Raw genomic sequence first — 12,779 nt, forward strand, 5'->3', positions numbered from 1 at the left:
TCTGAGAATTCATCGAACCGACAGGCCTTGAGAAGATCTCACAGCAAAACCGTCTCCAAAAAGTCAAGAAGGCATTAGGGTTAGTTCAAGACATCTACAACAAAAAATGCATGTCAAGACAGACAAAAATTCGGCATTACAACACAGTCATAAAACCAACAGTCCTTTACGCAAGTGAAACATTGTCACTTAACAATAAACAAGAATTAGAAGAAATAAAAAAGCAAGAGAGGAAGATCATCAGGAAAATCCTAGGAGCAAGGTATACCCAAGATGGTTACAGGCTACAATCAATCAAAACAACAGAAAAAGTTTCAAACATTGAAACTGACATTAAGAAAAGACGAATGAAATTCTCTGGACACCAAACAAGATTACCAGAAAATCGACTGTCAAAAAGAATATTAAATTATGTTAGCTCACTTAAGAATTCAACACCTTGGCTGGACGAACTTCGAAAGGACCTCAAAAACGCAAACATATGTGCAACAGACATTTTAGAAAGAGACACCTTCAGACACAAAGTCAACAAGTGAGAAGTTACATCAGAGCAACCAAAGCAAAAACAGTGCAGACCGAAATGGTCGGAAGAACGTAAACAAGCCTTCTCAGAGAGAATGAAAGCCTATTGGAAGAACAAGAAGAACCCAAAGAAAGCTTGATTGAGTTGTTTGCTTAACGTCTTCCATTATTGGGAGAATACGCTAATAATAATAATAATAATAATAATAATAATAATAATAATAATAATAATAATAATAATAATAATAATGATGTTATTGGATTTACGTCCCTACTAACTACCTTTTCAGTTTTCGGAGACGCCGAGGTGCCGGAATTTAGTCACGTAGTTCTTTTACGTGCCAGTAAATTTGCCGATACGAGCCTGGCGTATTTGAGCACCTTCAAATATCACCGTACGGAGCCAGGATCGAACCTGCCAAGTTGGGGTCAGAAGGCCAGAGCCTCAACCGTCTGAGCCACTCGGCCCGGCTATTTATTTTGAATTTACGTTTCATAAGATAAAGAAATGAAAATTTTCGAGGAAAGCGACAGTAATTTAGGAAAGGAAGGATGGGGCACCACGTTTTGATACTAATGTTAACTTTGTCGGTCGACTGGTTTCGATTGGTTAATGTTTAAGTGACTGAAGCCCTAAGAAATAACGGTGTCTAGGAAGATTTCAAAGAGAGCAGTTACTTAAGGGTTCGGAAGATACAAGCACGATTAAGCAACCCAATTGACGGAGCGCATTCATATCCCAGAAAGGGCAGAACATTAGGCAGGCCATATAAGCAGCTCATCTCAGCACTCGTCGAAGTAGGTCGACTCGTATCACAGCGGAGTAACTATTTCTATAGAGTAGTTTACTTCACAAGGTCGCTGTAGATCCCATCATACTACTACTTTATTCGCAGGTAACTCATTTGTACCTATAGGATGTTTCTAAATTCCCATTACAGACTTAGAGGGCTTGCAGTGGGGACCAAGACGGTTAAATTTTTCATAGGAACTTCTGTCCGGAAACGTGCCGTCGTCCCGCTATCCGCAAAAAACCCACAACAACACACGTTTACAGCTCCCGCATTTCCGGCGCTCTGTCCGACTCCTATTGCTTGTCGTCTAGGTCCAATTACAGGTGGGGCTCGATGTGACGACCACCGACGTAAACACAGACACGGTACCTACATATGTTCTCGTATACATTGTCACCAATCCCTGGTCATCCAACAACCGCCGCAGCCATAACCCGCGCCAGCAGGTCTTCCGCGGATTCCACAGGGGTCTCGTAAATCACGTTTTCATGTGACCCCACAGTCAGTAGTCTAGCGGTGTCAAGTCAGGTGAACGTGCGGGCCAAGCAATCGGGCCACTACGAGCTATCCACTATTGCACAAATTTTTGGTGCAGTACTGTAAGTACAGTACATACAGTACGTACAGCTTACTGTTGTGTACGTAGCAAATTATTACTGCTGCACGAAGATTACAAGAACAAGAGCAGGTACAACACGTCTCCGTGTGGATCACACACTCAACGGAATGGCATGGAATGCCAACAAACCTGTAGGGAAATGAGACATCACGTGATCGTTCAATGACGCACGTACTCTTGTCAGTGACGCGTACAATGCAGGAGATTTGAACATGTGCTATGGTGCGTTTTTCACGGGTAGCAGGAAGACGGTACGTTTCCGAACACAAGTTCCTATGCTAAACCTAACCGTCTTGGTCCCCACTGCAAGCTTTTGAAGTCTGTAATGGGAATATAGAAACACCCTGTATAATACATTGAATGACAAAGCGATTATCGTCAAATATCCACCTTCATCGCCCTGCGCCTCGTTTTGTATCCGCAACATTATTGTAAGTTATTTTTACCACTCCAAGTAATTATGCGCCAAGACACTACATACGCGGGAAGATACAACTTCTCTATATCGCGTCATCTACACTGTCTGAAAAAGAATTTAGCACCCAGAAGAAATGGTCGGGATCAATGTAACTTCGTATACATACACACTATGGGCGGGCGTGTAAATGATTAACGTTGCAATTCTCTATGACAGGTAGAACGGCCACCAGAGTGCATTAGTGTTGTTCGTGTTTAGTGTTGTTACCAGCCCTGGTGTGAGACAGCGCTATCAGCACCTGGCCGAGTTTTAAAGTGAGGTCTCATTGTGGGTCTCAATTGGGCCGGCTGGTCGAATCGTGCAATAACCAGATTTGTGGGACATTCGCATGTGACAGTGGTACCCGAAGTTGGACTGCATGGGAACGTGAGGGTAGGCATACTCATCGTCAAGGTTCCGGTCGACCACGTCTGACCACCACAAGGGAGGATTACCGTACTGTGCATCAAGCACATTGTAACCCCTTCCCATCTGCGCCTGCCATCCGAACGCACGTAATGGACTCCCTGCAACATTCTGTATCATCCCACACTACTGGTCGGAGACTAACAGCAGCCGGACTAGTGAATAACCGTCCCATGCGTAGGCTGCCGTTAACACCACAACACAAACGGATGCGTTTGGAGTGGTGCCGTGACCGGGAAGCATGAATTGCTGATGAATGGCGTCGCATTGTGTTCAGCGATGAATCGCGGTTCTGCACTACCCCGGATGACCATCGTCTATGAGTATGGCGGCAAGCTGGGGAGAGGTCCATTTTTCCAATGTTTTGTACAAGCACAGCGGTTTACTGCTGGCATCATGGAGTAGGGTCACGTCACGTCATGTCACGTCACGGCTGGACGTGATTGAGGGAACTCTGACGGCACAATGGTACGTCACGGACATGTCGCGACCTCTTGTGTTACCTCTCATGCGACAGTATAGTGGTGCCATTTTTCCAAAACGACAATGCTCGTCCACACTCGGCACGTGCCTCTATGATCTGTATGCGCGATGTTGAGGTTCTTCCGTGGCCAGCAAGATCCCCAAATCTGTCCCCGATAGAACATGTATGGGACCAGCTCGGGCGTCAACTCATTCCCAGTGCCAGTATCCAGGATATTAAGGACCAGTTACAACATTTGTGGGCCAGCTTGCCTCAGGAGAGGATATAGTGGTTTTATGACACCCTTTCCAACTGAATCAGTGCATGCCTCCGGGCCAGAAATGGTGGAACGTCATACTGATAAGTGGGCTAGTATCGCGAAGTTTTTTTTTATTTGACTCGATTTTGTTATGACTGAAATAACACCATATACCCCCTCAACACATTAAGTTTCATTTCGTTTCCTCCTCCCCTTCTGGGTGCTTCATTTCTTTTGTCAGGCAGTGCATTATTCGGTTCCTCTCTTGTATGCAGTAAGTACAAAATGATCTCAAACGTCTCTTCAAAGTACATGTGAGCAAATACATATATTACATCAGTAACGTAGCACAGGGTATGAAATATGAGGTGGTAGTGGTGTTGTTTAAGAGGAAGTACAACTAGGCAACCATCCTCTACTAACACTAATCAGAAAAATTAAAGGGGTCCGATACTTCGAGAAATGAAGATATCGGCCGAAGAAAGACAAGGGGCACGAAGGGCGTGAAACATATGTTTGTATAACGCTGTCTTTCTGCAATGAAGCACCATCTGTCTGTTACAGCAGTAGGGATACAATCCGATCATCACTAAAGTGTTAATTTTTTTCTATTTGCTTTACGTCGCACCGACAAGATATGTCTTATGGCGACGATGGGATGTGAAAGGCCTAGGAAGTGGAAGGAAGCGGCCGTGCCCTTAATTAAGGTACAGCCCCGGCATTTGCCTGGTGTGAAAATGGGAAACCACGGAAAACCATCTTCAGGGCTGCCAACAGTGGGGCTCGAACCCACGATCTCCCGATTACTGGATACTGGCCGCACTTAAGCGACTGCAGCTATCGAGCTCGGTAGTGTTAATTTTAGCCCTTTCATAAAAGGGAGGATGTTGCTGAAGAATGTCATTCGTGGACATCGGTTTGCATCAGACGACGGCGTGTGTAACTGGGTACAAATGTGGTTCCGTCGATAGCCCACCAGCTTTTTAGAGATTGGCAGTAACCCAGAGGGTGATTCTGGTGATTACTTTTGAGACACAAACTGTTCTACCATACGTTTTGGCAAGTGATCCGTTTTCATTCGACTGCCCGTTATACATGACAACATATGAAACATCGGGGTAACAGTTATCCTTGGAGGAATTATTTAATGTTCTTGTATGAATGTAACTATACCGTACTGATGAAGATTCGCAGTGCCGTTATTTAAAGCTGCGCCACCGGTATTCTCCAAGCCAGTGGCTAATATCCAAAGTATCTAAATTAAAACGATGGAAAGAAAATAAATAAAATTTTTGATGATATATAGTTTCCTCTTGTTTCATAAAATAAGAAGAAAAGGTGATTCATTTGACAGCTTGGAACGAGCTGACAACTCATTTCATAATCTGGAAAGTCTAGGCATTAGACACTAACAAAGAAGCACCAGAACACCAGGGGGCCCGATGAACTTGACTGGTGCCACTGTTATTTGTACAGAGGGCGGATTGCAGGTTCTTCAAGTTAGGCCTACTCCATTATCATATAAGACTAGCTGATGTGCTCGTGCTTCGCTACGGAATGAGCAGGCCGCAGACAGCCGTGAACACTCCTCTGCCGTATTCCGTTAAGTTTGCACACTACTCATCCCAATTAGCACGTCGGAGTAGTGATCGAATAGCTGGAATACTATTATAAACCAGTGTGTTAGGTACCAGTAGCTATCAAAACATTTATGAACCAGAGAAACGGCATGCTAAAACGAAGAACGTTATCTAACTTCCCAGCTAATTCCCGCGAACATCCAGGCAAGCTGTTTTACTCGGGACTCAGCAGTAATCCCATCTATCGGAGATGAGTTGCAGCAGAAGAGGCAAAGCACACCATAAAAAATAATGGTCAATGTCATGTTACTGTTGACCAATTTTATGAGCTTTCGATATTGTACGCCTTCACGTTTAGTCTTCTTCCGACTCTGTGATATTAGGGCATAATGTAAAGGGAGTTCTTCCTACTTTCATGACTTGTCCTATTCTTCAAGCGATCATTATTCTTCAAAGGATCGTTCATTTACGATTTTTTCTAATTTTAATAATCATCTCCGCAATTAAAGAATTCCGTTATCATAGTCAGTGCGGTAAAACTGTATTAAGACATAAATGATCGGAAATTGTATTCTCTATGAATTTTCTTATCTAGTATTTTCGAAAGGAGCAATGATATAGGAATTAAAAACTAAACAGGTCCCTTTCCCTAAACTATCATTTTATGTAGCGTGTATAAAATGATTTACAGTCTAGACTATAGTGTTTATTCCCGACTTTACATACCGATTTTCATTAAATTCCATTCACCCATTTTCTTGTGACTTGGCGTTGATATGGACTTCGCAACAAAATTCAATATTCATTAATTTCTCAGTTATCATAGTCGGTACGGTAAAAATATATAAGGCATAATGATTGGAAATTTAATTATATATGACTTAAGTTCCACCTGCTGCCATTTCTTGATGGATGCAGTATTTTTGTATCTGTCTCTTGGCACAGGCCAGAGCAAAGTGTAGCTTCCCCCGAAGTCCCAGTCTCATCCATGGCTGTGACAATATGGAAGCTGCTGGGGGTATGAGTGGTGCTGAGTAATGGCATTTGGAGCACGACTAGTGTCGAGTGTTATGAAAGGTGTTGCTCATAGGATCAGTCGTGCTGCAGTAGCACCTTCTGGTCCAGTGAGGAAAGCAATGGCAAACTACCTCACTCCTCATCTTGCCTAGTACGCCTCATTTGGGCTCTGCCATTGGTTTTTGCGGTTTCCTTATAACTGCATAGCCTTTGGTGGTGCTATTTGAGGATCCAACCAACCTCTGGGCTGATGACCTAACAGACAGATGACTTAAGTTATGTAGTATTTATCTATAGGGCCACTGATAACATAGACATTCGAGAAATAAATTTTAGGCCTTCCCCTAAACTACCATTTTAGCCGTGAATAAAATTATTTATAGCCTAGATTGTAGTGCTTCATTCTCCGAATTTACTTATCGTTTTTCATTAAATTATCTTCAGCCATTTTCTCGTGATGCCCGTACATGCACACATACATACACTTACAGACATGGCAGAAAATTGAAAAGTGAATTTCTTTGTTACTGTGGACACGACTGATACAATAAATTATGACCAATGTACAGACAAAACTATAATGTTATATATAGGCCTATACTAAGATAGGTCAAGAGAAGAATAATTTTTTTTTTCTTCTGAAGTCCAATAAGGTAGTCTCATTTTAGCACATTTACAATGAAAGTTTTTACGAGTAGTAGACTGTAATTGTAGCTTAAACTTTAAATTTTACGGGCGGATATTTAAAGCTGCGCCACCAGTATTCTCTGTACCAATAGCTAATATCAAAGGCCAATGTAGCCGACATTTACTCCGTATTTATTGTCTGGAGAGCGATGAGCAAAGAAGAATTCTATTTCCAGCTGGATAACGCTTCAGTTAGTCTTAAATACACAGCACAAATGCCGTCTGACCATCTTCTTTATGTCCGGCTAAATGGTTAGCATGCTGGTCTTTGGTCACTTGCTCTTATACTATTGAACTCTCATACTCTTGCATTCTTACTGCGATATTTGGACTCTGCAACATTTTAATACCCTCTAACAGTATAACATTCAACGAGTCAGGTTCGGGATTTTAACTTTAAATGGTAAATGGTAAATGGTAAATGCCCAAGGTAAGAAGGAAACGCATTTTTTAAATATTCCTGTCATATCTGTCTGTACGAAGAAAATCGCTCAACAGAATGTAATGAAAATCGGCATGCAAAGTCGGGAATAAAATCTAGGCTATAAATCATTTTATTCACGTTGGGTGATGTGGTAGTTTAGGGGAAGAACTAAAATACATTCTCAAATATCGATGTTATTAGTGGTCCTATCGATAACACTACAGAAAACAAGCTGAAAATGAAAATTCACAGCCTGTTTCCAGTCATTCGACCGGGTCAGGAATGGAATGAATGAAGCCATCTAGCGACGAGGATAGGAACTGTGCCGGCTGCCGAAGCCTGTCTCACTCCTCTGGAGCAATGATTAATGACTGACAGATGAAAAGATATTGAAGTGTTGCTGGAATGAAATATGACAAGGAAAACCGGAGTACCCGGAGAAAAACCTGTCCAGCCTCCGCTTTGTCCAGCACAAATCTCACATGGAGCGACCGGGACTTGAACCATGGAACTCAGCGGTGTGAGGCCGGCGCGCTGCCGCCTGAGCTACGGAGGCTCTACACAGAACACAAGTCATACAGAATATAATTTCTATCTTTGATACCCTACGCAGTGCTAATAGTAATGTTATTTGATTTACGTCCCGCTAACTATTCTTTTACAGTTTTCGGAGATGCCGAGGAGCCGGAATTTTGTCCCTCAGGAGTTCTTATTATACTAATTGCTTTACGTCGCATCGACACAGATAGGTCTTATGGCGACGATGGGACAGGAAAGGCCTACTAATGGAAAGGAAGCGGCCGTGGCCTTAACTAAGGTACAGCCCAGAATTTGCCTGGTGTGAAAAGGGAACCCACTGAAAATCGTCTTCAGGGCTGCCGACAGTGGGGTTCGAACCCACTATCTCCCGGATGCGAGCTCACAGCTGTGCGCTCCTAACCGCACGGCCAACTGGCCCGGTTTTGAACTAGAAAGCAGACATCAAAAACACTGACAAAAATGAACGGAAAATTATGGGTCCAAAACTCGCATGCGAGCAAAAGACATTCACAGTGGCATTAAAAAACACAGAAAAGCATTTTACAGGTACGTCTAAAGAATGAACCCTGACACTCTAAAGCCAAAACGGGAACTATGAAATGCATAAAAAAGAGAAATTAAACTGTCAGGAATCACAGAAGACGACATCCACAACAAGGAGATCTTTAGATCCATAATTCATAAATGGAAATTTGGTCAAAGAACAAACCGAAGAATCGATCGTAATATCTTGGACCAAAGAAAAAAATACTGTAGAAGAAAAAATCATCATAGTATTCCAGCTATTTGATCCCTGCTCTGAGGCGCTGACAGGAATGGGGAATATATAAACTTAACGGACAACGGCAGATCAGTGTTCACCGCTGTCTGTGGCCGGGTTGTTCGAGCTCTAAAACTTGGCACTGTTAGAACGCCAGCGTAGTAGAAAAGTGAGAAACAGTGCCGTTTTTCATTTCATCGATCATGTCATATGATCGCACAGCAAGGTATTGAAAGAAATATTGGCACAAAGGAGGGCATAAAAAGGCAAGCACTTTGTATAGCCCTATAATTCGCGAATAGTAATAATAATAATAATAATAATAATAATAATAATAATAATAATAATAAGGCGAATAAAACACCGTCTGTTTTATCACTAATTTATTTCAGGATGACCCAATGGACACACATAAAATTCTATTCAACCATGAGTTACCACACTAACTACTGTTTATTACAAGTCCTTGCCCTCTTCACAGTACACGGTCCGACTCGTTGGTGTTACCCAAGACGGCTATAATCCTTATTGACAGGCTAGCCTTATTTTCACTTTTGGTCTAAGTCAAGTTACCACATACAGCCACTGCGTGCAGACAGAAGGCTTGTACATATGGATGCTGATTCCCCACCACCACAACACACCATGACTCTTCTTTGCTCAGACTCCAGCGAAAGTCCAGTAATTCACACAGTTAAAAACAGTGATACTTAACACTAACAAGGAAACAGCAACAGCTCAACAGTGCTATCCAGCAGGACAAGACTACTCACTACAACGACCGTTCCACACGCTGGCTCTACGACAGTATACTTGGGGACAAAACATGACGGCCTTAGTTCTGGAAGCGAGCTGGAAGCCAGCACTTAGTAACACCCTGCACCCTGCTGACTTCTTGTTTCTGCTGCTGCTGCTGCTGCTGCTGTTGTTTGAGTCGTTAGTCCATAGACTGGTTTGATACAGCTCTGCATGCCACCCTATCCTGTGCTAACCTTTTCATTTCTATATAACTGCTGCATCCTACATCTGCTCTAATCTGCTTATCATATTCATACCTTGGTCTAACCCGACCGTTCTTACACCCCCCCCCCCCCTATATTTCCCTCAAAAACCAACTGAACAAGTCCTGGGTTCTTAAGATGTGTCTTATCATTCTATCTCTTCGTCTCGTCAAATTTACACACAACGATCTCCTCTCACCAATTTGATTCAGTATTTCTTCGTAATTCCACTTCCACTTCAGCATTCTTCTGTAATATCACATTTCGAAAGCTTCTATTCTCTTTCTTTCTGAGCTAGTTTTCAACCATGTTTCACTTCCATACAATGACACGCTCCAGACGAAAGTCTTCAAAAAACATCTTTCTAGTTCCTATATCAGTGTTCGATGTGAGCAAATTTCTTAAGAAAGGCCTTCCTTGCTTGTGCTAGCCTGCATTTTATGTCCTCATTAGTTATTTTACTGCCCTGGTAACAATATTCATCTACTTCATTTAAAGACTTCTAAGTGATCCTTGTTTGGTGTAGAGAGATTACCAATCCACTTTCTTCCGCTCTCCCCTCAGTCTTTACCCTTTTCTCCTGACGAGCGCAGTAGACGATTTGGCAACTCCGGCTACAGAGACGAAATAAATCCTATAAGCTGCTAACAGACACCGGGCTGCGCGCACGCACACACGCACGCACGCACACACACACACACACACACACAGTGGGGTGCGGGCGAAGCAGTTGTGACGTCATCACCCGGTTGTACCGATTGAATTACCGAATGAATGTACTGTAACGGCACGTTTAAACACGTTATTGATATGATAATGGAAAGGTATTTCATCCTTCTATTCAATGCCCTTTTAACAAAACAACCGTTTTGCTGAATATAGCAATGTTGTCTTCTGCTGGAGCAGCCGACCTGCTCATTTGATCCTTGTGATGCCTCTTAGCACCACCTGTCACTAAAATGCGGCCGCAAAACTTGCATTTTGCTGACATTTTATCATCATTACATCTTTTTACAAGTTGCTTTACGTCGCACCGACACACGTAAGTCTTATGATGACGAAGGGACAGGAAAGGGCTAAGAGTGCGAAGGAAGTGGTCGTGGTCTTAATTAAGGTACAGTCCCAGCATTTGCCTTGTGTAAAATGGGAAACCACGGAAAACCATCTTCGGGACTGCAGACAGTGGGGTTCGAACCCCATATCTCCCGAATACTGGATCAGTAATTTCAAACAACTGCTACGCATCAGACAGTTTTCGTGGCATTTGTGGTACAAATTTCTGTAAAAATTCCTTTAAATATTCTAAAAACATAAATACCATCTAAAAAACGGGATTAAATATCAAACTAACACCACAAATATTATCTAATATATTTTACATTATCTACAGAACAAAAGCGGAGGAAGTAAAGATGAAAATTTGATAAGCATAGATTAAATACAGGTACAGTACTCTTAAACGTGCCATGCGCTACACTGTGCTCTGGTCCTCCGCGAGTACTTTCATTTGCAAGCGGAGGGGATCGGAGGGTCACTCTACCGCTCCAACCGTATTACTCATCGGTATTACTCGCACCGCTCCCAGCTACACACACACACACACACACACACACACACACAGCACTCCAAGGCAGTACACATAGTATTCCGTCCCGTATGCGACGAGACTGACTCCGACGGGGCACAGACAACAAACCCTACTGTCGTCAAGCTCCAGTCACGCACTCTACGTCGGTACACAGACAGGACCCCAAGGCAGTAGACGCACGGTACTCAATACTCCAACAAGACACTCACGCACTGACACAATAACTCCTCTTCCAGACTCCGGTGGAACAATGGCAACAGCCAACACTGCTGTCGCCGCAGTCCAGCAACCGAACTTCCAACACTGACCCAATGTTCGCGGCTAGCCTCCTTGTTATAGCAAGGGTGATGAACATCAGAACATTCGCGATGTGACTAGAGACGAAACATTCTCGCTGCACCTCCCAGAAAGCGCGCGGGGAAACCAGACGACTCCGAAAACAGTAAAAGTAATTAATGGGACGTAAAAAAGGAAACATTATTAAACCAGACAAAGAGAACAATACAGGGAAAGACCTGCCATAACCTCAGGCTGGGAGCTCCCAGTTGGTAAATAATAATAATAATAATAATAATAATAATAATAATAATAATAATAATAATAATAATAATAATAATAATAATGCTTAATTAATCTCTTCACTGACCAACTGCGTACTGTAGTGTAGTTTGCTACGCGCCAAACTTCTTCAGTCAAGGATGAGTCGCAAGGCGCAGTCGTTACGCTTAAATGTGATACACCCTAGTCAGTATATTAATTTGTAAGTTGTTTAACCCGTTTTCAAAATGAAATTTCAGGACTCCGGCGCCTTTATCCGAGCCAACTAAAAGAACGTCAACCGCATAGCGTTGTTGATACATTCACGGACCAGAATACTGGATACGATAGCCTCTGGGTCACGACAGGTGAAATGAGTCTTTCCATGGAAACTTGTATTTGCGATACTGCCCTAGATGTCCCATTCGTTCTGCTATTCGCTTTACGTCGCACAGACACAGATAGGTCTTATGGCGACGATGGGATAGGAAAGGCGTAGAAGTGGGAAGGAAGCGGCCGTGGCCTTCATTAAGGTGCAGCCCCAGCATTTGCCTGGCGTGAAAATGGGAAACCACAGAAACCCATTTTCAGGGCTGCCGACAATGGGGTTTGAACCCACTATCTCCTGGATGCAAGCTCACAGCCGCGCGCCCCTAACCGCTCGGCCAACTCGCCCGGTCATTCGTACTGCATACGTCCTTTTGGTCTTATTCGTATCCCTTATTGAGTCTATTTACCTCCTGCATACGTTCTCTATAGGCGTTTACCCGCTCATTAATCATATATTCGGACATCCGACTCCTCGGTTGAATGATCAGCGTACTGGCCTTCAGTTCAGAGAGGCGCCCGGGTTTTATTTCCGAGCAGATTTTAACTTTGTCTGGTTAATTCCTCTGATCAGAGGCCATTTTTTTCTGACGTTTTCTGATAGATCTCGCCGAGACAAATCAATTTGCACCTCACTCGTCTCTCCGCGATATATACACGCCTAATTACACAGCGCGATCGCTGCTTCCCGATGGTCAGAAACATAGTTTAAGTGGGAAACCATCTTGCGACTATATCATGCACATTACTTCAACTATCGTGGTCCATTTTGCGCATA

General features: G+C 43.1%; 1 protein-coding gene across 1 annotated transcript in view; it reads right to left on the reverse strand.

The window, feature by feature from the left end:
• Wdr62 (WD repeat domain 62) overlaps nt 1-12,779 on the reverse strand; it is a 459,879-nt gene that overhangs the window by 265,109 nt on the left and 181,991 nt on the right. The window lies entirely within an intron of this gene.

This window comes from Anabrus simplex, chromosome 1, assembly GCF_040414725.1.
Source record: "Anabrus simplex isolate iqAnaSimp1 chromosome 1, ASM4041472v1, whole genome shotgun sequence".
In the NCBI taxonomy this organism is placed as follows: Eukaryota; Metazoa; Arthropoda; class Insecta; order Orthoptera; family Tettigoniidae; genus Anabrus; species Anabrus simplex.